Source organism: Oryctolagus cuniculus, chromosome 4 (genome assembly GCF_051225735.1).
Source record: "Oryctolagus cuniculus isolate XC-2025 breed Fujian yellow rabbit chromosome 4, ASM5122573v1, whole genome shotgun sequence".
NCBI classification, from domain to species: Eukaryota; Metazoa; Chordata; class Mammalia; order Lagomorpha; family Leporidae; genus Oryctolagus; species Oryctolagus cuniculus.
This window is the reverse complement of record NC_142870.1, coordinates 1,207,171-1,229,137: the sequence shown is the minus strand read 5'-3', so window position 1 is coordinate 1,229,137 and position 21,967 is coordinate 1,207,171. Positions and strand designations below refer to the sequence as shown.

The 21,967-nt window shown below is 60.7% G+C and overlaps 1 pseudogene across 1 annotated transcript; it reads right to left on the bottom strand.

Annotated features, from left to right (window-relative positions):
- Window positions 1–4,327: 4,327 nt before the first annotated feature.
- On the bottom strand, window positions 4,328–5,417 carry LOC103346859 (calcyclin-binding protein pseudogene; annotated as a pseudogene). The gene has a single exon (XR_016232192.1). The product of XR_016232192.1 is annotated as a calcyclin-binding protein pseudogene (transcript).
- Window positions 5,418–21,967: the final 16,550 nt, after the last annotated feature.

Genomic DNA, 21,967 nt, shown 5'->3' with positions numbered 1-21,967 from the left:
TGAGTGGCCCTCACTCCCGCCCTGACTGCACTGTTCAAACTATGGGCAAGCAGGGGCCGCGCCGACGGGAATATTTGAAATCTGCACAGGCGGGAACACAACCGCTTGGACTATTCGGAATCACCCTGTTGGCACGGACAGACAGGGAACTGCCCAGACACTAGGAGAGGGGGCTTGTGCACTGCCCTCCATCGTCCTGAGGATCGTGGCCCAGTCCGTGTGACCTCCACACGCTGGGAGCGGACGACGACGGAGCTGTCCCCGAGCTGAAAGAGCTGACCTCCCCAGCCGCAGCTTCCTGAGCTGTCCCAGCCGCAGGAGCTGTGCCTGTCCAGTTCCTGAGCTGTCACCGGTCTGGTCGACGGACAAAGGGACGGGCGTGTGTGAACCCCTGATCGCCACACATCTGGAGCTGAAGAGGCAGCCCGCTACTCTGCACGGAGCAGGTAGCAGCACAGGCCGACTACGGGACCGAGAGGCCCGCGGAGCTGCCGCCTCGCCGCCTCGCCTGACCCCTTGTCAGCCCGCTGCCAGTCCGGTTCTGTCAGCAGACTGAGAAGGGGACCTCTCCAACTCCTCGACGTGCCATCCGCCGGGAACTCCGAGCCCACTGCCCAGAGTGACGGCCTTCCCACAACTCCCGCCTGTAAGTAACTCATCCGAGATCCGCCTCTCGAGACGCTGAGCTCTGCACTTTGAACGCTGACTCTTTCGTGACCGTGATATGAGCCTAGAAACGCAGCAAGCTAATGTCACGTATGATGGATGTGGATCGTGTGCAACGTAATATAATTATGCTCTGACCCTGCGCTTTGACCCTATTGTGGAGGAATATGTACGGCAAGGCATCTGAAAGTATTGTTGGGTGCCTCGAGGTACATACGCTATTATAATTGGACAGCAATGATTGAGGAGTGACAAGAAATAGTCTTATTGTTAAGAGTTGATTTAGTAGTTCTTTAGTGTGGATTGCTGTGGAGTTAAGCAGTAGTTAAGTCCTGTTAGAGTCAGTGGTAGTGTGGTGAGTGTTGATAAGCGTGGTAATAAGTTAAGCACAGTAATGAGTGTGCTAATAACAGGACTGGACAAGTGTGTGGATGTGGCAAGTGCGTTGACCTCAGCGAGCACGCTGATGAGTGGTGTGGACGCCATGGACTCTCATTGGGAAGGCAGCCCTGTGTCCTGTGTTCCTTTCTTCCCCGTGCTCTGACGTGTCGCTCTAAGCCCTGTCGAGCCGCGTGGCAGCAGGCGCTCGCGACACCCCCCTCCCCAGCTTGCGCTAGCAGCAAGTGGGAATGAGGGGCGGAGCCAGGACTGGAACCCTTGCCCTGCGGTCAGGGACAAGGACACTGGCCACATGGCAGGAATACCCCTCCCCCTGGGGGACCCTCTCGAAGGGGTGAAGCCCTGGAGTGTCCACCCTCTTCCTGGGTGGCAGAAGACCCTGGTGGGGGACAGGGCAGTCTGGCCACTGTTAGCGGTGGGGGGGCACCGGGGACCCCCGGGGGCCAGGCCCGGGAAGCAGCCTGGGCTCCTGCGTGAACCTGCTGGGCAGCCGGGCCAAGGCCCCCCAGGAACGTGGAGCCCCCAGCCACACAGTCCCTGGGGCTGGCGCGGCCTGCGGGGTTTGGGAGCTGCTCTGAGGGAAAAAGCGGGAGGCCCCGGCTGCCCCTCCGCTAGGTTTTAGGGTTCGAGGGAGACTGGCAACGACTGTCGGGGCAGAGAGGCTTCTGCTGGGGAAAGGACAGATGGTGGGGGGGGACTGTAGCCCCCCACCTGCCCCCACGCCCGTGGTCCTGGGGGGGTTGAGGTCAGGCAGTGCTCGGAGTCCCTGCTGTGGGCCTGCCGGGACTGATGTCCACCCGATAGGCGGGGTTAGAGCGTGCCGCCAGGCCCCGGTGAGGTCACTCGTTCACGTGTGGGCTGAGCCGTGTGGAGTGTCCCAGGTGAGGGGCTTGCGGAAGCCAGCGCCGGGCAGCGAACGCGGGGCGGTAAAAACTCCACCCGATTTCGAGGCGCTGCTCGGCTCCGTGGGGCCTGGGGTGGACGATTCATGCGTCAGCCGCCTAACAGGTGCCAGCGCTGCGAGCAAGGAGCCGCACCTGCTGGCCTGGGAGCCGTGGGCACAGGGCCGGACGTGGGCAGGCAGGCAGGCGGCCCGGGAGTGAGCAGTCACCCGTGCGGCTGGAGGCTGGCTCTGGCCGTCGTGAGCATCGGCTGTTCTTGTGCGTTCAATCCTTATTCATTAAGATTTGACCGCTGGCTGTGTCCGGGGCACATATATGGAGTGGATGGGACAGATTCCCTGGGGTGGGACAACAGTGCCATGCCCCTGCCGGTCACAGCTGCCCACAGCGAGGGTCCATAGGCACACCGCAGAGCTCAGGATAGGCTCCCTCCACCGACCCTTCCTTCCTTCCTTCCCTGCCCCCTGCTGGAGCCTGACCACCCAAAGGCCAGGCCAGAGAGCAGGAGTGAGGGGCCCTGGCCTGGCCTGCTCAGCCACAGTCCTCTGCAGCCACCCTGCCGGCATGCCCTCCTCTGGGGCTCGAGGTCAGGGGCATCACCACACAGTCCTGGGCGGCGAGTGATGGATGAAGCAAGAAAACCTTCCCAGCCTCGGGGTGGGCAGCTTTCAGGTGACAGCCAGCAAAACCCCCAAGAAGATGGCTGGACCAGACTCCGTTAACATTCAGCCTTCTGGGTGGGCACTCAGCTTAGCAGGCAACACGCCTGTTCCACAGGTCAGAGCGCCCGGGGCGGGCTCCTGTCTCCAGCTTCCCGCCAGTGCAGGCCTGGGACGCAGCAGGTGACCTCTCGGGAGCTGGGCTCCTCCCTCCCGTGGGGAGGCCTGGGTGCAGCTCCTGGCTGCTCAGTCTGGCCCTGGCCGGCCCTGGCTGTTGTGCGTGTTTGGGGAGTGAACCAGCGGCTGAGAGCTCCCTGCCTCTCTGTATTTCAAATGCAATGAAAATTAACTCAGAACTCGACGCGGCCAAGTGCAGGCAGAGGATATGGAGTGACTGTGGGTCCACTGGGAAGAGCTGAGCTGTCTCTTGGGGGGTTAAGTGTGCACCCACCCTGTGGACCACAGCCTACCCACAGTCCTCGGCTTCTTAGCGATGAAGAGGTCCGCACAGAAGCCCACGCACACAGCTTTGTGCCGTGTTTTCTGTAAATGCTGAAACCTGGCCACGGCCTGGATGTCTGCTCTTCCCCAGAGACCACTCGGAATAAGAGGAAGGACCCTCGAGTGGTGCCCGCCAGTCTTCCGGGTGCAGGGTGGCCCCGTGTGGACCTGGGGCGCTGCCAGGGAGCAGGAGGGCTGTGGCAGGGCACACGGCTGGGCAGGCCTGGGGCTCTCGTGGCCAGTGGATAGAACCGTGCCAGCGTGCGCTCCGCGGCATGCTCCCAACAGGTGCCGCTGGTTGCCAGTGAATTGCACCCCAATAAAATTGATTTTTCCTACGACCTCCCCACTGAAAATGGGTGAAAGTTTCCAGGCAGGTGGCCCGTGAGCCTCCCTCACTTGCTGGGTGAGTCAGAGCCAGCCCCAGTGTGCCCGAGCGATAAACAGGAAAGGCATCGGGAGGAGCGGGCAGGGACGTGGGGGCCGGGCATGGCTGCGGAGCTCTGGGGCCAGGCTCTGGCGGCACAGGTCTCCGTGCGACCTCCCCCGCATCTTCTCCCTGTGGAGACTCCGCCCCCTGCCCTTGCTCAGGCCCAGCGGCCGCCCTCCCAACTCAGCACCCTTGGGTGTTCCAGGATTGGCCAAGGCGCCCAGGGTGGGTCAGTGTGGACGTCACTCACTCACTCCCAGCCCTGCCTCCAAGCCTTCCTGTTCCCAGGCCCCCCACACCCCACCCTCGGCATGCCCCTCCTGGTCCCTGTGGGTTTGGGGCAGTTTCCTCCTTGGGGTGGGGTGACTCCTCCCTCCGCGAGCCCCTGATGGCCCAGAGTGGCTGTCTTCTTGCCTGGGCCCGACCACACCACTGCAGTGCGAAAGCGCACATTCCCAGGGGTGCAGGGCAGGCTCTTCCTGTGGGCTCCGCCTGCTGTTCTTGCTGAGGCCTGGAGGGGGCGCTGCACCGGCTGCACAGGCAGACCTGGCAGAGGGACGCCTCTGAGAGCTGGGCTGCCTCGGGGCTCCCTCTGTCTGGGGCCGGCCACGCTTCAGGGGCGGAGCCGGGCCTTCCCCAGGGTTTGTCCCGTCTTCCGTGGCTCTGTTCCACGTGGTTTCTTCACTTCCTCTGCACCGCTTCAGGCTTTGCCTTCTGCCGGAGAGGAAGCGTTTAATAAGCACATTTTATTTAAACAAATCCTCCAGTAGGAAATGGAGAATTCATTGCCTTTCCTTGCAGGGTCTGTGAGTAGTTATCTGTCAAGTTACATCCGCAGCGCAGCACATTCCCTTGTTGGAAAGGTCAGTACTTCCACACCACAGTTCCAGCAGGACTCGTGTCTCAAAATTCCGTGTCTCCTTTGGCTCGCTTCTCTCTCGACTCCACCCAGGCTTTATTAATAGTTCGCTTCATGTCGTCATCTCCATCTTCATAGATTTTCTTCAGCACATTCATCAGTCCTTCACTAGGGTCTGTTTCTGCGTCGTAGGAGGGCTTTTCTTTTTCTTTGCACTCTTTTTCAACCTGAGTCAGGTAGTCCCATCGGGTGTTCTCTGCTTTTTTTCTACATAAGATCAGAACTGTGTCCGTCTTGACTTTTTTTGAGCTGCCTTCCACAGAGATAGGTTTCAACAGATTGTTCACAATCATGGAGTAATTCTTGCCATTTAAGTTCTTTACCGAAAGATCAAATGACCACTCTGTGAAATGCACCTGCACACTCTCCGTGGGAACGTGATGAACTTCAGGTAGAGTAATGTAGATTTTCACAAACTTATCTGACTGATCCCATCCGTAATTACTGATCTTCACTGTATAGCCCGTTGTAATGGGAGCAACCACAGCAGCCGGCTTTTCATTGTCAAGTTCTGCTTTGCTCTGTGGCTTTGCTGCACCTTGTTCTTGATCTCCGTCTCAATCTTGGATTTCTCTGCTGTAAGGGCATCATGGATTCTTTTCCTAGTAGTCTTTTCCAGCAACGCCTTCACCTCTTCTAGATCCTTCTGTAGCTCGTCCACAGCGAAGCCATGGTCCGGCGCGGGCAGGCCCGAGGCCCGAGCTGCAGCCGCGCGAGCGACGGGAACAGGAAACGCCGCCCCGAGCGCGCTCACCCCGTGCACGGACCCGCGGCCGCACGTACACCCGACCATGCCCCCTCATTAGCCCAGTAGGTGCTGGACACCAGGCACCCACTGTCCCCTCCCGTCCTCTCTCACTTCTCTGCCCGGCTGCCCCTCCTCAGCCTTGTGCTGAGAAATTTTTTCTTTGATTTCTAGTCAAATTTGCCAGCCCATGCTCTGTTTCATGTCATTTTATTATTTTTTTTATTAAAGATTTGTCAATTCATTTGAAAGGCAGAGTTACAGAGAGGGAGAGCTTCCCACCACTGGTTCACTCCCCCAAATGGCTGCTATAACCAGGGCTGGGACAGGCTGAAGCCGGGAGCCTGGGGTGGGTGGGGGGGCCCAGGCCATCTTCCACGGCTTTCCCAGGCCGTTAGCAGGGAGCCAGATCAGAAGTGGAGCAGCTGGGACTTGAACCAGCACCCATATGGGATGCCGGCACTGCAGAAGGTGGCTTAACTCACTGACCCACAACGCCGGCTCCCATTTTATTTTTTGAGGTTTAGAAAAATCGAATTTCAGTTGTGTTCCAGTTAATTTGCTAATTTTCTGGTTCCCGTTACTTTCTCCACATTTTCATTCGCTTTCTGTCAATTTCATTTCATTCTGCATTTTGACTCCTGTTCCGTGTGTTCTTTTCCAGCTCCGGTTCCTGAAGTGCCCGCTGTTTGAGTCTGGACTGTGAAGCTAAGGAGTCCTTCCAGGTAGCGTCACGGCCGGTTCTCCTCCAGCAGCTGTGGCCAGCGCGTGGACGCCTGAGCTCCTGGCCTGGTGACTCGCGGGGACAAGGTCTGAAGCCTCTGCAGAGGCCGCCTCTGTCGAGCACCTGCTTCACCAGTGCTTAGTTTTACCGAGACCTGAGGGTGTGGCCTAGCAATTTGTCCTGTTTTAAATGGTTTTTGAGCTTTGATTTTGTTCTTGGCTTAAAGACCCCCTTTAAAACTTGCTCGTGGCTTTTGGATAAAATGGTGTATTTTCTGTGCACGGGGAGTTTTGTAAAACATGACCAGCATCGCCGGCGTGGCCCCAGGCCTCTAAGGTCGCTCTGTGTGCGTCTCCACCACCGGTCAAGTCTGGCCCTGTCCACGCCGCCCTCTCTCCGGCTCGCCTCCCTCTGGTGCCCCTGCACAGGTCTGCCTTGGCGCTGCCTGAGACCGACTTTCCTGTCTCTCCTGCGCCAGCTTCTCGTCATGTTCCACAGGGCCCCTTGCACACCGCACCGCAGGGACCTTGCTTTTCTGCACCCCACCCCACCCTGCCCTACCGTCCCAGCCAAGAGCTGCCCTGTCCCGCACTGTGGCACCCCCAGGATGGCACAGCAGTGATCCTAGGAGAGCGAGCACTGTCGGAGACAGCCCTGATGGCTGCCTCCTGACCTCCGGTTAGAACCAGTCCGTGGCCCGAGCCGCACTGGCAAAGCTGGCCAGGGCCTGGCGGCATCTCTGGGGAAGGGCAGGTCCTACTGCTGTCCCTGTGCGCGCCAGGAAGACCACGGGCCGCTGTGAGGCAGCATGGCTCTCTGGCATGCGAGGGGCTTCGGCAGCCCACCTGAGGGCCCCACCGGCTGCAGGGCCAGGGCAGGGGCCCGGGCCCGGTGTTTCCCACGGGGACTGTCGTGGACGCCAGGAGCTGGCAGGGCACCCGGGAGGGCCGAGCTTGGGCCTTTCCTTGAGGTCAGAGAGGACGTTGCTGGCTTGACCTCTGCTTTTCCTCCCTGTTGGGTGGCGCAAGGGCTCCCGGCTGTGCGCTCACCGGCCGGCTTGACGAGCTGCTGCTGTCGGGGAGACGGGGCAGCGGTGTCCCTGCTGCTGTGTGTGGATCTCACTCAGTGAGAGGACTCTGAGGCCGACACATCGGGCAGGAAGCTGGACTACACGTGAGCCTGCACCTGCTGCTCCCCACCCCGGGAACCATGTACACGGACAACCGTCGTCTACACTCTCAGGTCGTCTCGTGCCCGGCTGGTACCCGAGTGAGGTCCAGACGCCTTGGCCATGTCACCACAGTGCTGGGTAACGGAGGGCCCCAGAGCTCAAGCCAACGCTTCCGGTGGCTGGGCTGGCCCCAGGCTGCCCCAACTCCTGCTCTGCCCGAAGCCGCTGGCTGAGGGGCTGGAGCAGGGAGACAGGTCCCAGGTCACCACACGCTGCAGCCTCGTGTGGTTATCTGCCAGCACTCACTGGCAGGAGGGACTCTGGCCACGCTGAGGTCGCGGCGAGGCGGGGCGGGGCGTGGCAGGGAGTCTCGGGTCCAGCAGCCCTGGGTGTCCGCCTCTGCCCACCTGGCCAAGACAAATGTCCCCTGACGCCAGCCCCGGGCTCCTCCATGCCTAGGAGCTGGCTCGGAGCACTGGAGCTTCCTCTGCACACCGTGGCCGGATTGTGCCTCCCTGGAGTCCCCTCGCCTCACATGACCTCCCTGGCCTCCTTGAGTGGCTCCTTCACCTCCAGCACGCGTCCGTCTGGGATCTTGCCGACCTCGCAGGTGCCAGGGTGTGCTTCACAGGTGGAAGGTGAATGGGCCTTCAAGTGTGTGGCGGAGAGACTGGCTGCTGGGGCCGGCGCTGCGGCGTGGCAGGTAAAGCCACTTCCTGCTGTGCCTACTGTGCCAGCACCCCATATGGGCACCGGTTCAAGTCCTGGCTCTCCACTTCCGATCCAGCTCTCTGCTGCCCTGGGATGCGGGCACTCCAGGCAGCGGCTTTCCCGCTATGACACAACCCTGGCCCCACCTCCAGAAGTTTCTCGGCTCCCCAGACTGAGCCTCCAAGCCCTTGGAACGCTCGCTTGCCCCGCCTGGAGCCTCGCGGTGCGGGGGCTTCTGGGTCAGCCTGCCCCGCTGAGCACGGCGCCCCCACCGGCAGTGGGCAGCAGGCTCCTCCCCGAGGCCCAGCGGCTTTCCACGGGGGGTTTCCAGCGCCCGGTGCCCAGGCGCTCGGGTTCTGCTGCGAGTGGCGCTGCGGCTTTCGCTGCTGTTGAACAGCGGTGCACGAGGCTTTCTCAGGGCTGGGCTTGTCCGACTCACGCCCGCGTCTCTGCAATCCCAGCACCCTCTGGGGTCAGCACTGCCCAGCCCCCCGCCCTGACTGTCAGTGAGCGGGGCAGCGTCCCTGAGTGTGTGACCAGCCCTGGATCTGCGGTGGCTTCACCCGTGTGCAGCTCTGGCGCTTGCTTCCTGGAACTGCCTTCCTGAACCTGATGCTGTGGAGACGGACTCTGGTGGGGACATGGCCACCAGGGGGCAGGCTGCTCCCGGCATCGGGTCCCTGGGGTGGGGTGTGGGGAGCAGGGGCACCAGCAGGGGCAGAGCCTGCCTGGGCGCAGAATGGGGCAGCGGTGCCCTAGGAAGCTGAGGCCAGGCCCCGGGGATACACAGCCACCTGCTCAGGGGCCCCCACAAGGCGGGGCCTGAGAGAGTCCCCAACAGGGACTCTCCCTGAGCCAAGGGGCCTGGTGAGGGCCACAGCTGGGCGTGGGAAGGTGGCCATGCCGCACCCACCATGCTGGGCTGCTGGCTGGGGTACGTGGGGCTGTCACGGCGAGGCCAGGCTGTGGAGAGAGGCCTTAAAGGGGATGCTGTCCACAGAGGGGTCTGGATGGCCACAGTGCGACAAGGAAATGCCTCGAGCAGGGAGTCGGCTCAGGCTGCGCTCTCCTGCCAGGATGTGCAAGGGCGCCCACGTGGCCCTCACCTGCGCTGACCTGGGCTCCAGCCCGGGCCCTTACAGCTCAGAGCGGGCAGAGTGGTGCCGGACATTGACCCCTGGGACTGGAGGCCCTGCCCACTGTGGCCAGCCACTGCACTCCTGGGGACGCCAGGGCCAGACCAGGTGGGGGGGTGGGCAGAGCACGGCAGGGGCGGGGGACTAGGCAGGGTAAGTTCAGGATACCCTGTCCCCGCCCCCTGTGGAGCTCAGAGCTCCTGTGTAAGGGGCCTGGTGCCCGCGGGCAGCCATCAGCATCCCAGGTCATGGGGCAAAGCCCCGTCCCTGCAGGCGTTAGGGGTGGGGCTGCCCCAACACTGTCCTCTGAGCCCAATGACACTGTGCTGAAGAGCGGCCACCACCCAGGCCCTCGGGGAGGGCAGCTCCGGGCCCCTGGGCAGCAGCCTCGTGGCACTGGTCTGGTGAGTTGAGTCACCCGTGGGTACCTTGGTGTCGCCGGGTCCAGTAGGCACGGTCCAGGCGGGAACTCAGGCCAGACCCGAGACTGCAAGCTCCCATGGGCCTTGTGTTCATGGTCCTTCCAGCTTTTAAAGAGAAACCCAAAATCCAACATTCTAATGTGAAAATTCTGCTTTTTACTTAATTAAACATTAGTTAAAGGGACCGGTGCTGTGGCACAGCAGATAAAGTGGCCGCCAGCAGTGCCGGCATCCCATAAGGGCACAGATTCTAGTCCCGGCTGCTCCTCTTCTGATCCAGCTCTCTGCTGTGGCCTGGGAAAGCAGTGGAAGATGGCCAGAGTGCTTCGGCCCCTGCACCTGCGTGGGAGACCTGGAAGAAGCTCCCGGCTCCTGGCTTCAGCCTGGCCCAGCCCTGGCTGTTGGTGGCCATTTGGGGAGTGAACCAGTGGATGGAAGATTTACTTTCAAATAAATAAATAAATAAAGTTGATTGAATATATACTAATTACAATTAATGGAATTCTTTTCAGGACACTGCAGACCAGACCCACTGATGGCCTCGTGGCCTACTAGCAGGAAGCAGGGGACATTGCAGGGCCGTGTGGGCAGCAGGGAGCAGGAACGCAGGTCACAGGGCACCAGTGCCCCACGCTGCGGCCCGGGGTCCCCAGCGAGGCAGGAGGGGCATCTGTCAGCAGAGTGCCCTGGCTTGGGCCTGGAGAGCCACACACACACAGCCAGTGCACACCGCACTGACACACGCGTCCTAAAGGAGGCCCCAGGGCTGGGTCGAGGTCTGAGAGGGTCTGGAAAACTTGGAGCTGAGATGGAGAAACAGCCGTGACGTCCCTCGGCACACGCGGGAGGCAGCAGCCTTGCGAAGGCGCTGCTCCGTGCCCGCCCGGGGGCCAGGGACACTCTCAGGGCTGGGGAAGAGCCCCGGGGGGAGGGAGCAGCGCCCGTGTCTGTCCCCTCCGTCACCACTCCCGGGGCGGGGAGGACCCAGAAGGGTTCAGTCCAAGGGGGAGGAAACCAGACCCAGGCTGAAGGTTGCTCTGACCTTGAGAGAAGCAAACTGCCCCCGACACGGGGCTGGCGTTCCCTGAGCTGCCCGCAGTTAACCGAGACCCTACGCTGGGCTGCAAAGCCGTTCTCCGAGAGTTCAAGGATTCCAGTCATCCGAAATACACTCCCTGGCCACGCAGAAACACGCGCATATCAGCGGTACGAAGACTCCTGGGTGATCCACAGACGTGGAAACGACAAGGCAGATGTCTAAATGACCCTCAAGTCAAAGGAAAAACCAACGGGGAAATTGGGGCGTGTCTGAGCCAGGAAGATTTAAACAGCCTATCAAAGCGGGAGAGCTATGTTCCTGTGTTCTCTGGGAGTTTTTAAAGTGTTATTATTTATTTCAGTGGGAGCAATGCAGCTCTGTCACCTGCTGGCTCCCCCCTCAGCTGCCCGTGATGGCCAGGGCTGGGGCTGGAGCCAGCGCTGAGGTCGAGAGCCTGGTTTCCCACGGCGTGTGAGTGCCAGGGACCTGGGACTGAGTCACCGGGGCCCCAGGGTCTGCGCTGGCCGGAAGCTGCAGTCAGGGGCTGGGGCTGGGAACTGAACCCAGGCCCTCGGATGGGGACACAGGCGGCCGGCTCTGGGCTGAGCGCTCACTGCTGCCTCTGCGTCTACCTGTGTCCTGACCACGGGATGCCTCTCTTCACATGTGCATCTTCATTACGTAAAATACTTGCCCTGCTTGTCCTAGAGGTGCCCCCTGTAACTCCAGCTAATCTGATTCCGCTTTCTAAGCGCTCGTTCCCCTCGTCCGTCCCATGGTGTCACCACCACGAGTCCCACTTGTCCCCTGCTGCAGTCCCTCAATGCATCGTTGCTGCTTTGAAAGGTTACAAAAGGGTGAATCAAAAGTTCATAGACGGGGCCTGAGAAAGCAGTAGAGGATGGCCCAAGTCCTTGGGCCCCTGCACCCACGTGGGAGACCTGGAGGAAGCTCCTGGCTCCTGGCTTCGGATTGGCACAGCTCTGGTCACTGCAGCCAACTGGGGAGTGAACCAGCAGATAGAAGACCTCTCTCTCTCTCTCTGTCTCTTTCTGCCTCTCCTCTCTCTGTGTAACTCTGACTTTCAAATAAATAAATATATCTCTTTTTAAAAAAAGGTCATAGGTGGGTGGATGTCTGGCATAGGGTGAGAGACCCGGCTGGGGCGCCCTGTCCCCTGTTGGAGTGGCACTGCTCCTGACTCCGGCCTCCAGCTCACACCCCCTGGGGGCAGCAGGCGTGGAGTCCCTGGGCCTGTGTACCCCGGGAGCACAGAGCTGGCTGAACATTTGCGAATCAGTGCCATTCACCACAGTCAGAGACGCAAGCCAAGAGAAGCCAGAGGGTCCTGCCACAGAGGCAGAAAAGCCTCCTGGAGGAAGCCCCGGCACAGGCTGCCGTCAGTGCAGCTCCACGCCCGCGGCGGCCTCACTGTGACGCCGGGGCCGTGTGAGGAGCCGGAGTGAACAGGACAGGCACCGGGACTCTACGCGCTCCTGTGCGGCTGCATTTTGCCAAAGCCCCCGAAGCTTCGCAGCACAAGAGCCCCCTCCTGCTGTGGGAGTTTAGGAATGTCCCAGGGGGTCGGGGGCCCCAGGACGGGTGCAGAGCAGGGCAGGACCACGGCACGAGAGGCCCTCAGTGTCCGGGAGGCAGGGCCTGGCCTGCTTTGGGCAGGTGGAGGCCTGGAACGAGCTTCGGCTCTGCCTGCGGGTGATAATTAGATTCTGCTTTGCCTGGGGCTGAATTCGGTCCGTGCTGGAGGGGTGGGGCCATGCTGGAGGGGGCGGGGCCATGCTTCCCTGTTGGGGACCAAGTGCAGGTGCCCAGAATGTTCACGTGGCACATGTTAACAGGAGGTGTCGGCGTGAGTCCACGTATGTCTCACGTGGCGCATGTTAACGGGAGGTGTCGGCGTGAGTCCACGTGTGTTTCATGTGGCGCATGTTAACGGGAGGTGTCGGTGTGAGTCCACGTGTGTCTCACGTGGCGCCTGTTAACAGGAGGTGTTGGCGTGAGTCCACATGTGTCTCACGTGGCGCATGTTAATGGGAGGTGTTGGCATGAGTCCACGTGTGTCTCACGTGGTACCTGTTAACAGGAGGTGCCAGCGTGAGTCCACGTGTGTCTCACATGGCACCTGTTAACAGGAGGTGTTGGCATGAGTCCATGTGCGGACCCACAGAGGCACAAACATGTGTGTATACATGGGCTAACACCTACACATATCTGCAAGGCTAACATGCACGTGTGCATACATGGGCTAACATATTAACATACATGCATTTATCAGCTAACATGTACACCTGCCTCGGCTAACACACCTGCACACATGTGCACACACAGGCTAAGGCACACACATACGTGGGTAACACATGCACACATGGCTAACACATACACATGTAGGCATGGGCTGATCACGAGCCTGCACAGGCTAACACACACATGGGTAGCACATGCATACATGGCTAACATATTCACATGTGTGCTTGGGCTGACATGTGTTCCCACACATGGTAACACACACATGGGCTAACAAACGCATACATTGGCTAACATATTCACATGTGTGCATGGGCTGACACGCGTGCCTGCACAGGCTAACATGCACACACATGGGCTGACACCCATGCCTGCACAGGCTAACACACACACACGGGCTAACACCCATGCCTGCCCGGGCTAATGCAGACACGTATTCTCCTCCTGGGCCCCGGCCCGCAGCAGCGCTGGGCTGGTGTTGCTGGCTCAGAGCTTGCGAGCGCCTCCCCTCAGGGACAGAGCCCACGGCTCCTGGGGAATGGCTGACTCCGGGACTCGGGCAGGCTCCTGGGGAATGGCTGACTCCGGGACTCGGGCAGGCGCCCGCGCTGAGCCCTGAGTCCTGGCTAGAGGTGAGGAAGTGCTGGAGCCCGCACCAAGCCACGCAGCCACACTGGCTGGGGAAAGGGTCCCGGGAGCCGAGAGGAAGCGCTCCCGGGGGCCAAGGCCGGAGCAATCTGAAGGCCGGAGCAGGGCGGCGCCGGGGCCCAACCCACGTCTGCAGCGCTGTCAGCGCCTCGGGCCAGGTTGCAGTGACGCGTGACCCAGTACAGAAATAAACGGGACGAGCGCCACGCAATTCTGTGGATGCCGTGTCTCCCCTCCCCCATCACTGGGGCTGTGCGTGGCGGCTTCTCCCCAGGGGAAAACACTGCACAGTGAGAAACCCAGACGCCCCTCAGCCGGGGCGGGGTCAGCAGTACGGGGCCCCTACAGGACACCATGAAGAAGGCCACTGGGTCAGGAGCTTCCTCCCAGCCACCCCAGCTCCCGCCTCTCCCCAGGTGCACGGGGTGGGCACATGCGCTCCTGCCACACGGGGCGGGCACACGCACTCCTGTCACACGGCGGGCACATGCACTCCTGCTACACGGGGGGCACACGCGCTCCTGCCACACGGGGCGGGCACACGCACTCCTGCCACACAGGGGGCACACGCACTCCTGCCACACGGGGCGGGCACACGCGTTTCTGCCACATGGGGCGGGCACACGCGCTCCTGCCACACGGCAGGCACACACACTCCTGCCACACGGGGCGGGCACACGCACTCCTGCCACACGGGGCGGGCACACGCACTCCTGCCACACGGCGGGCACACGCACTCCTGCCACACGGGGCGGGCACACGCGCTCCTGCCACACGGGGCGGGCACACGCGCTCCTGCCACACAGCGGGCACACGCACTCCTGCCACACGGCGGGCACACGCACTCCTGCCACACGGCGGGCACACGCACTCCTGCCACACGGGGCGGGCACACGCACTCCTGCCACACGGCGGGCACACACACTCCTGCCACACGGGGCGGGCACATGCACTCCTGCCACACGGGGCGGGCACACGCACTCCTGCCACACGGCGGGCACACACACTCCTGCCACACGGCGGGCAGCCTCCTGCAGACTGTCCAGGCCCCTGAGACAGGGGTCTGAGAGACACTCCCAGCCAGGAGGGACATGGGGAACGGGGGCGGGAGGACTCGAGGCCACGTGGCGTCCTGGGGGGATCCTGGCAGAGAACGGCCATCAGGGAGAAACTAGTGTTACGGGAATACAGCAGGAATTGGTTATGATAACATCCGTGTTGGTTCTGTTAGGCAGGAAGTCAGATATGAGCTTATGTGTGTGTGACAAAGGCCTAGAGAAAAGACATCTATGTCCAGCATCTGTATCTACATCTCAAAGTCATCCCGATAATGTTTCAGGGGCAGCCCAGCCTTCCGCATCCTGCCCTGCCCCCTTCTACCTGATAACCTGCCAGGTGGGGGCCCCGCCCCTTCTGCCTGACAAATCTTCCACAGTCTCCCAGATGCAGCCCAGTATCTGCATCTCAAACACCCTGCTCCGGATCCCCATTCTCCAGGGGGTCCTGCTCACCCTTCCTCTGAACCCAGGATGGCGCCAGCTAGGCTCCTCCTGTCTGATACCTTCAGGGGAAACTCAGATAGGAGCTTCTTAATATTTACAGCCACAAAATCCTTTGTTTCAGGAGGAGATGTGTGAAGATAGAGACCTGTCTCCTTAAAAACCCCCGGCCTCAACCGGACTGTGCGCTCAGCCCTCTGCCTCTGCTGAGCCGCCCGCCTGGTCTGGCCAGGTGTGATCTCTGCACTCTCTCTCAGGTCCTGTCTGGAGAGGTGCCCATCCATTCTTGCGGATGTCCCTACCCTAATAAGCTTTGCTACTTCTACTTTCCACTACTCTGTCTCACGCCTGAATTCTTTCTTGCACGAAGACAAGAACCCTGCCATTTCTCCGGTAACACTTCCGTCACAGCTGCAGTGAATCCAGTATCCCGTGAGAACCCTGGGCTAAATTCCTATCTTTGCTGGAACCTGAAACTGTTTGGCAAGAGGAAATGTGCAGCTTAAAAAGACAAAAGCCTACCGGGTTTGGACATCGGAAGACTGCCCACAATGGAGAGGGAAGGGCTGTGTGGGCGTTGCTTTGTGCTGGGTGACAGGTGGGTGCACCGCGTGACATCACTCGTTGGAAACTCTGGGAGCTGTCGACTAGCCGGCGATGACCAGCAGCTGCCTGCGGGAGGGGCAGGGTGAGCGCGCTCCTGGTCCTGACTGTGGCCACGGCTGCACAAGGGCCTCCGCTCCGATGCACGCGCTCACGCTCAGCTAGTTTGTGCTGGGGTAAAGCTGGGGGGAGGGGACCGGAAACGCAGGTCTGGGGTGGAAGCTGTGGGTGTCGCTGCTGCAGGAGCAGAAGTGTGTTCGTTCTGGCTGGTGGGTGGAACAGTGGCCACAACTCGAGAACTCCCAGGTGTGCAAGCACGAGGAGTCTACGTGGCACACTCGGGACACGGCCACGCGGCTTGCAGCAGATCCGTGTCGCCTGATCTACTCATTCGAGAGGGAGCCCTGTCTCCTGGGAGCCGGGAATCCCTGCAGGTCTCCTACCTGGAGGTGGGGACCCCCGGGCTGTGCCATCACCACTGCCTCCCGAGGGCAGGAAGCCGGAGTCTGAGCCCGGGCACCCGGCAGGTGGTGTCCTCTCCCCTGGCAAGCACCTGCCCCAGGCGTTACTTTAGGAAAACCACGTCCTCAGCACCCTGTCCCCGGGGGCGTGAGGGTCACACAACACTGCACTGATGTGCGTTTCCTGGGCTGAGGGGCTCGGGCCGCGGGGCTTTCCGGGCAGGAGCACGGCAGCCAGCGCCCCTGCCCCCTCGGGCAGGGGACAGACCTGGTCTCTGGCACTCAGCTGGAAATTTCCAGAGACATTTTCCCCTTCATCACATCTTTAATTTTTCAAATGGGCCTCTCTTGCTCCGGTTGCCAGGCGAACACAGCTGCTCGGCCAAGTAAACACCGGCTCAGGTCCCCGGGGAGGCGTTCCAGCCTCCGTGCAAAGCCAGACCCTCGACTCCAGCCCTGTATCCAGGGACGAGGAGCAGGGCCTGGCACACGTAATCAGATCGGGCTGTCTGCCTGCCCTGCTCTGGACACCACCCTCTTCAAAAGCAGCTCTCTCCCGTCACTCGGCCGGAAAACAAGACCAAACAGACCCTGCAGGTGCATCTTGATTCGTGAAATTGCTCCTGGCTCCCGGGTCTGCGCTAATGAAATCTGCCTTGGCTGGGATGCAGCCCGTGACCGTGAGGACCTGCCCTGGCTGCAGAAGGTCCCCTTGTCCTGGGGTCCCAGGCCTCCCCGGACCCGACATGACGCTTCCGTGAAGCCGCAAGGAGAGAAGACGGCAGGTTCCACAGCGCGGCCTCCGCAGCGTCGCTCGCACAGGAGATGAGTGGACTTCCTGGCTGTGCGGCTCTGCAGCGGTCACAGCTCAGCCAGGGGGCCGTGATGCCGAGCAGCAGGGGCTGCTGGGAGGGAAGGTGTTGGTGTGAGACCTGAGCCTGGATCAAGTGCAACTATTTTTAATTAGGCCTCCGTCTTGTAACTTGGGCCTGACCAGGCCCTGAACCCTAAGCCAGAAGCTCCTAAAAGTAAATAAATGAACTCCCCTTGCGATAAACTCTCCTAGCAACAGCCGATTAGCAGATAACAGAGAAATACCTAGAGTTCCTGGTGTCTTCTCAGGGCAGATAAGGTGATTGATAGCTACCCGAGACCCTGCAGTTGGGCACGAACACCCCAGCAGCTCGGACCCTATGCTTCGGCCAATCGATTCAAAAAGCATCAACCCCAAAGCCATCCAACCACCTTTAGTGGGTCCGTTCCCGCCACTGGATGCACTGATCAGTTTTAGGAGATGTCCTTTGAATTTCCCGCGGGATGAGATGATTTGCTAAATGGTACCATGATGTACAGAATGTCTCTGAAAACCCTATAAAAACCCTGTTAACTGAAGGTTCGGGGCTCTCAATTCAGACCCGCTGCGCCCGTGTTGATTGAGAGACCAGGCCCGGACCTGCAATAAAACTCTCGTGTGCTTTTCAGCGGTATCGGCTCCTTGGTGGTCTTTGGGGACGACTGGACTGGGCATAACATTGGAACCAGACCTGGGTCAGGGGCTCACTTGGAGACTCTTGGCCCTGGGGGCCACAGAGCTGGCAATGAGGAGCCAGGGGGCCCGGACCCTGGATGACCCCAGGCCGGAGGCCAGTGGGGACCCTGCTCTCTTATCTGCCAAGGGGGCCGCATGCAGTCTGTTTGCTGGGCCGGCAGCCTGCCCCCACGTCGGCTGCCTTCTCCGGCTCTGGCTGTGTGTCCACACTCCCGCAGGCAGCCCGTGCCCGGGACACGTCCTGCCTCGGCTGCAGCAGGTGCTCTGATGGTCTGGGGCAGAGGTCCTCGGTGGATGGCCTGCAGCGCCTTTGGCCACACGTGCGGAGCTACCCTGAGGATGAGACACGTGTGCGTGCTGCATGGCTGAGATTCATAGAGGACGTGACGGCCGCCACACCCCACGCACCTGTGGCCCCTGGAGGCCGCTGCTTGGGCCCCTGTGTGCGTCTCCCGGCCGAACGCTTCGACGCTGCACAGGTGTGTTGTCCCCTGTTCAATTTTTCTGAGCGGGAAGACGCACAGAACCCGGCCGCGACTTCCCTGCGCTCATTGCCAGGATTCCGAGGGAGGAAAAGGCCGGGAAATGCCTGATGCCCGTGCAGCCACTGAGGCCCATGGGAGGCTGGGCCACGCTCTCGGGCTGGGGTCGTGCCTGGGCCCCCTGACCAGGGAGTGGACTGGGGTTCCTCTGTTTTCCGAGGCAGCCACAGAAACATCCTTCGCCCCCCAGCTCTGAGCTTGGGCGTGCCCTGCACTGGAGCTGACCGTTCCAGCACGGCTCGGGGGCCCTTCCTTGGGGGCTGCTCGTGGTTGCCCCTCCTGCCTCCAGGAGCGAGGTGAGTGTGGGCTTCCGTGGCCTGCAGCGGGCAGCGGGCAGCGGGCACAGCACCCTGAGACACACCGAGCCAGGAGAGGCGGGAGGGCAGGCTGAGAGCCTTGCTGAGCACGGAGGCAGAGCGTGCACACGCGCTCCAGCCCCCACCAAGCCTGCCGTATTTTGGTTCAGGTTTCGTTTTTCACAATAAATAGTCAGGGAGCAGCCGTCACAATTCGATGTGACAGAGCAACTGAGAGACCAGCGGATCCCTCCTTCCAGAAAAGGTAATTATCAGTATTTTTTAAACATTTTCCTCCTGTTTTAAAAACATTTCTATGAAACTAATTAATACACATTCATGAGAAAAATGTAAACGATAAAGAGAATGGAATGAGAGACGCCAGCTTCTCGCTGTCACAGCCTCACCAGCTCCAGTTCTGTTCTCCACTGTACGAGCCAGCCCTTCAGAAAACCCACGCAAGAGCAAAGGCTGTGTGCGCACGTGTGTGCGTGTGTGCTTCTACCTGCAAATGTGTGTGCACACCTGTGTTTAGAACGCCACTGAGGTCACACCGCACACCACGCCTGTGCGTCTCGACACTGCGTGAACAACACGTTGGAGAGAGCTTCCCGCGTTAGCACGGCCTGACTCGGCTCCTCTGCGTCCAGTTTCCGCTGCCTCCTTGTTGAGTCGCGTGTGCCTCTGCTGCTACGACTGTGCCAGGTGACGCGGTGTTTGCTTTCTGCCGCGCCCGGGCACACACAGGCTCACGCCTGCACCTCCGTGGTGCTTCCTGCCGGAAGGCTATGCCACAGGCTTCGGCGTCCACCAGGCCACGCTGATCAGTACATCACTCCCCACCCCTTTACTTTCAGCCTTCCCGTGTCACGTGTCAACATGTGTCTTAAGCAACACTTTTTGTAAAATGTTGAAGGTGACCAACATACACGTAGAAATGAGGGGCCGGCGCTGTGGCGTCGTGGGTCATGGATAAAGCCACCGCCCGTGATGCCGGCATCCCCTATGGGCACCGGTTGCAGTCCTGGCTGCGCCACCTGCAATCCAGCTCCCGGCTGATGGCCTGGGGAAGCAATGGAGGATGGCCCAGGTGCTTTCGATCAGCTCAGCTCTGGCTGTTGTGGCCATTTGGGGAGTGAACCAGTGATGGAAGATCGCTCTCTCTCTCTCTCTCTAATTCTGCCTTTCAAATAAATTAATTAATTTTAAGAAAAAGAAAGTGTAAATAACAAAAGGTGAGAAAAAAGAGGGAACTCTTCTCACCACCCCAAGCCTCCCTTCCCACGCAGGAAGTGGAAGGAGTTTGACCTCCTTCCCACGCAGGAAGTAGTTTGTCGAGGTTCCTTCTAGAAAACTCTGTACGCAGGAACACATATGCAGGCCACAAGCACCAGAGGGCGCCTTTCCTGGGGGCGTCCCACAGGCCTGCGCCTCCAGACCCCGTCTGCCCGCAGGCTCACTCGCTGCCGGCTGCCCCTGTGCTTAGGCCGCCTGGGTGGACGCTGCCCTCACAGAGCGCCCAGTGTGCATGCGGGCCTGTCTGCCCTGGGTGTGACCTTCTCCTGGCGACCACAGGCGTCTCCACCTGTGCTGTGTAGGCAAACGTCTACACCAGCTCTCTTGGGGGAGGGGGAGACTCAGATTTGTATCATTTGCCAATTTCTGCCAAAATTCCCACCGCCATGGAACAAACGCCCATACGGTGCCTGCAGCTGCGGCATGGAGAGGAGATGCCGTGGGCGACCGCGGACGCAGCTGTGAGCGCCCGCAGGGCCGGGCGCCGAGACACGTCGGGCAGCGGGGAGTCCGAGTCGGGCACCTCTGCTTTCGGTGTGGGTGGAAGTTCACGCAGTCCAGCTCAGGGCACGGCTGGAGCAGCGACGGCCCCGGTGCTCTTGGAGATTCGAGTCAGCTCCCGAGACTGCGCAGGGTGCCGGTCGTCTGCATTGCAGTCTGCTAGTTGTGTCGTTTTCTGGAATATACTGCGCCCTTAAACTCGCAGACGTTTTGCTTTGTTTCCTCTGGATTATCGTCTGTTGCCCTTCTGAGCTGCCTGCTCACACAGAGGTGTCCTGGGCGCCAGACTTCAGGGGGATGCGGCACTTCTCTTGGGGTCCGGCTCTCAGAGTGTCTGCCTGGCTGCAGCCCCAGGACTGTCACACCGACACCAGATGTCAGCTCCACAGGCGCACATCATGTACACACAGACTGCCTCCCACCTGCACAGCACACACGCTCCAGAACATACATGCATGTGCACGTGCACACACGTACATGCCACATATACACGCGTGTGGTGTACATGCATGCCACATATTCACACAGATATATACACACCGTGCATGTATGCGTACCTCATAGAGGCACACATTCACACACATGTACACACATCATGTGTGCACACACCACACAGTCACACATTCACATGCACGGGCACACACATGTGCATAAGTACACACCACACACGTGTACACTACACCAAGGCACACATCTGCACGTGTACTTACGTATACCGCAAGCACACACGCACGTTCACATGATGCCACACAGAGAAGCACACGTTCTCGCACAGACGCACACGTTGCTGATGATCACAGTGCCTGAGATGGAGAGGCAGGAGTCGCCTCCGTTTCCGGCGGTGTTTAAATCTCGGTGGCCCTCGCGGGCCGCCCACGCGAGCCCAGCAGCCCCCGAGGGGCTCCTTCAACCGCGGAGGGAACTCGCCAGCCGAGGCGACCGTCAGCAGGGTGAAACGTCCAAAATGGAAACGCGGCCCGTAAACCTGGCAGTGACGTCATCAAGAAGCCTGTGGCAGACGGAGCTGTCCCGGGTGACGGCAGGGAGGGCGGGGCTCACGGCGCGCTCACCCAAGGGCGGGGGACGGCTCGCGGCTCGCGACTTCCTCAAACCCCGCCTGCCTCGTGCCTGCCCATGCCACCGGTTACTGAGAGACACTGAGCGTCCCCGTTTGTGGGTTCGTCTGCTCCCTCTGCATACTCTGTCCTCTGCATTTTGAGACCACGTTGCTGGATGTGCATGGACGGAGGACAGGGCCTCGCTGGGGAGGGGGTGACGTAGCAGGGAGGCCCGGCTCTTTCGCACAGCTCCTGGGGGAGTCTCCTTGGTGCGCCTGACTTCCTCCCGGCCGTGTGGGCGGGCTCTGCACACCTCCGTCCACCGCTGTCGCTGTCCGAGCACGCCTGGACGGGGGCCTGTGCCGCACACCTGGATGTCACCCGCAGGCCTCTTCTGGGTGTTGGTGTCACAGCAGAGCCCACCAGGGCGGCGTAGGAGCCCGTGCTCCAGGAAGACTCCTGTGGGGCAAGGGCGTCATCCAACGCAGTTGCTTCAGGCGATGGTCTAAAGCGCCACAGCCCGCAGCCCGCTTCCACTCCACAGGGCAGATCACTCTAATTTGAGCGGAAGCTGCTTCCACTCTGGAAGGAGGCGGCCAGGCCACGGCCAAGATGCCCTGTGCTCGGAGGCCTCCAGCGCGGGGCACCCATGAAATATTCAAATCTAAGTGAATAAAACATCAGGCTGCTAGACACGGCCGGAGGACGCCGAGCCCGTGGAGTCTGCAGCGCGGAGGCCCCGTTCCTGGCTGCTTCCGCGGGTCTGCATCAGGCTGAGGCAGCTGGGGCACCAGCGCGGGGCTGTGGCTTCACCAGGAGGACGCCTGT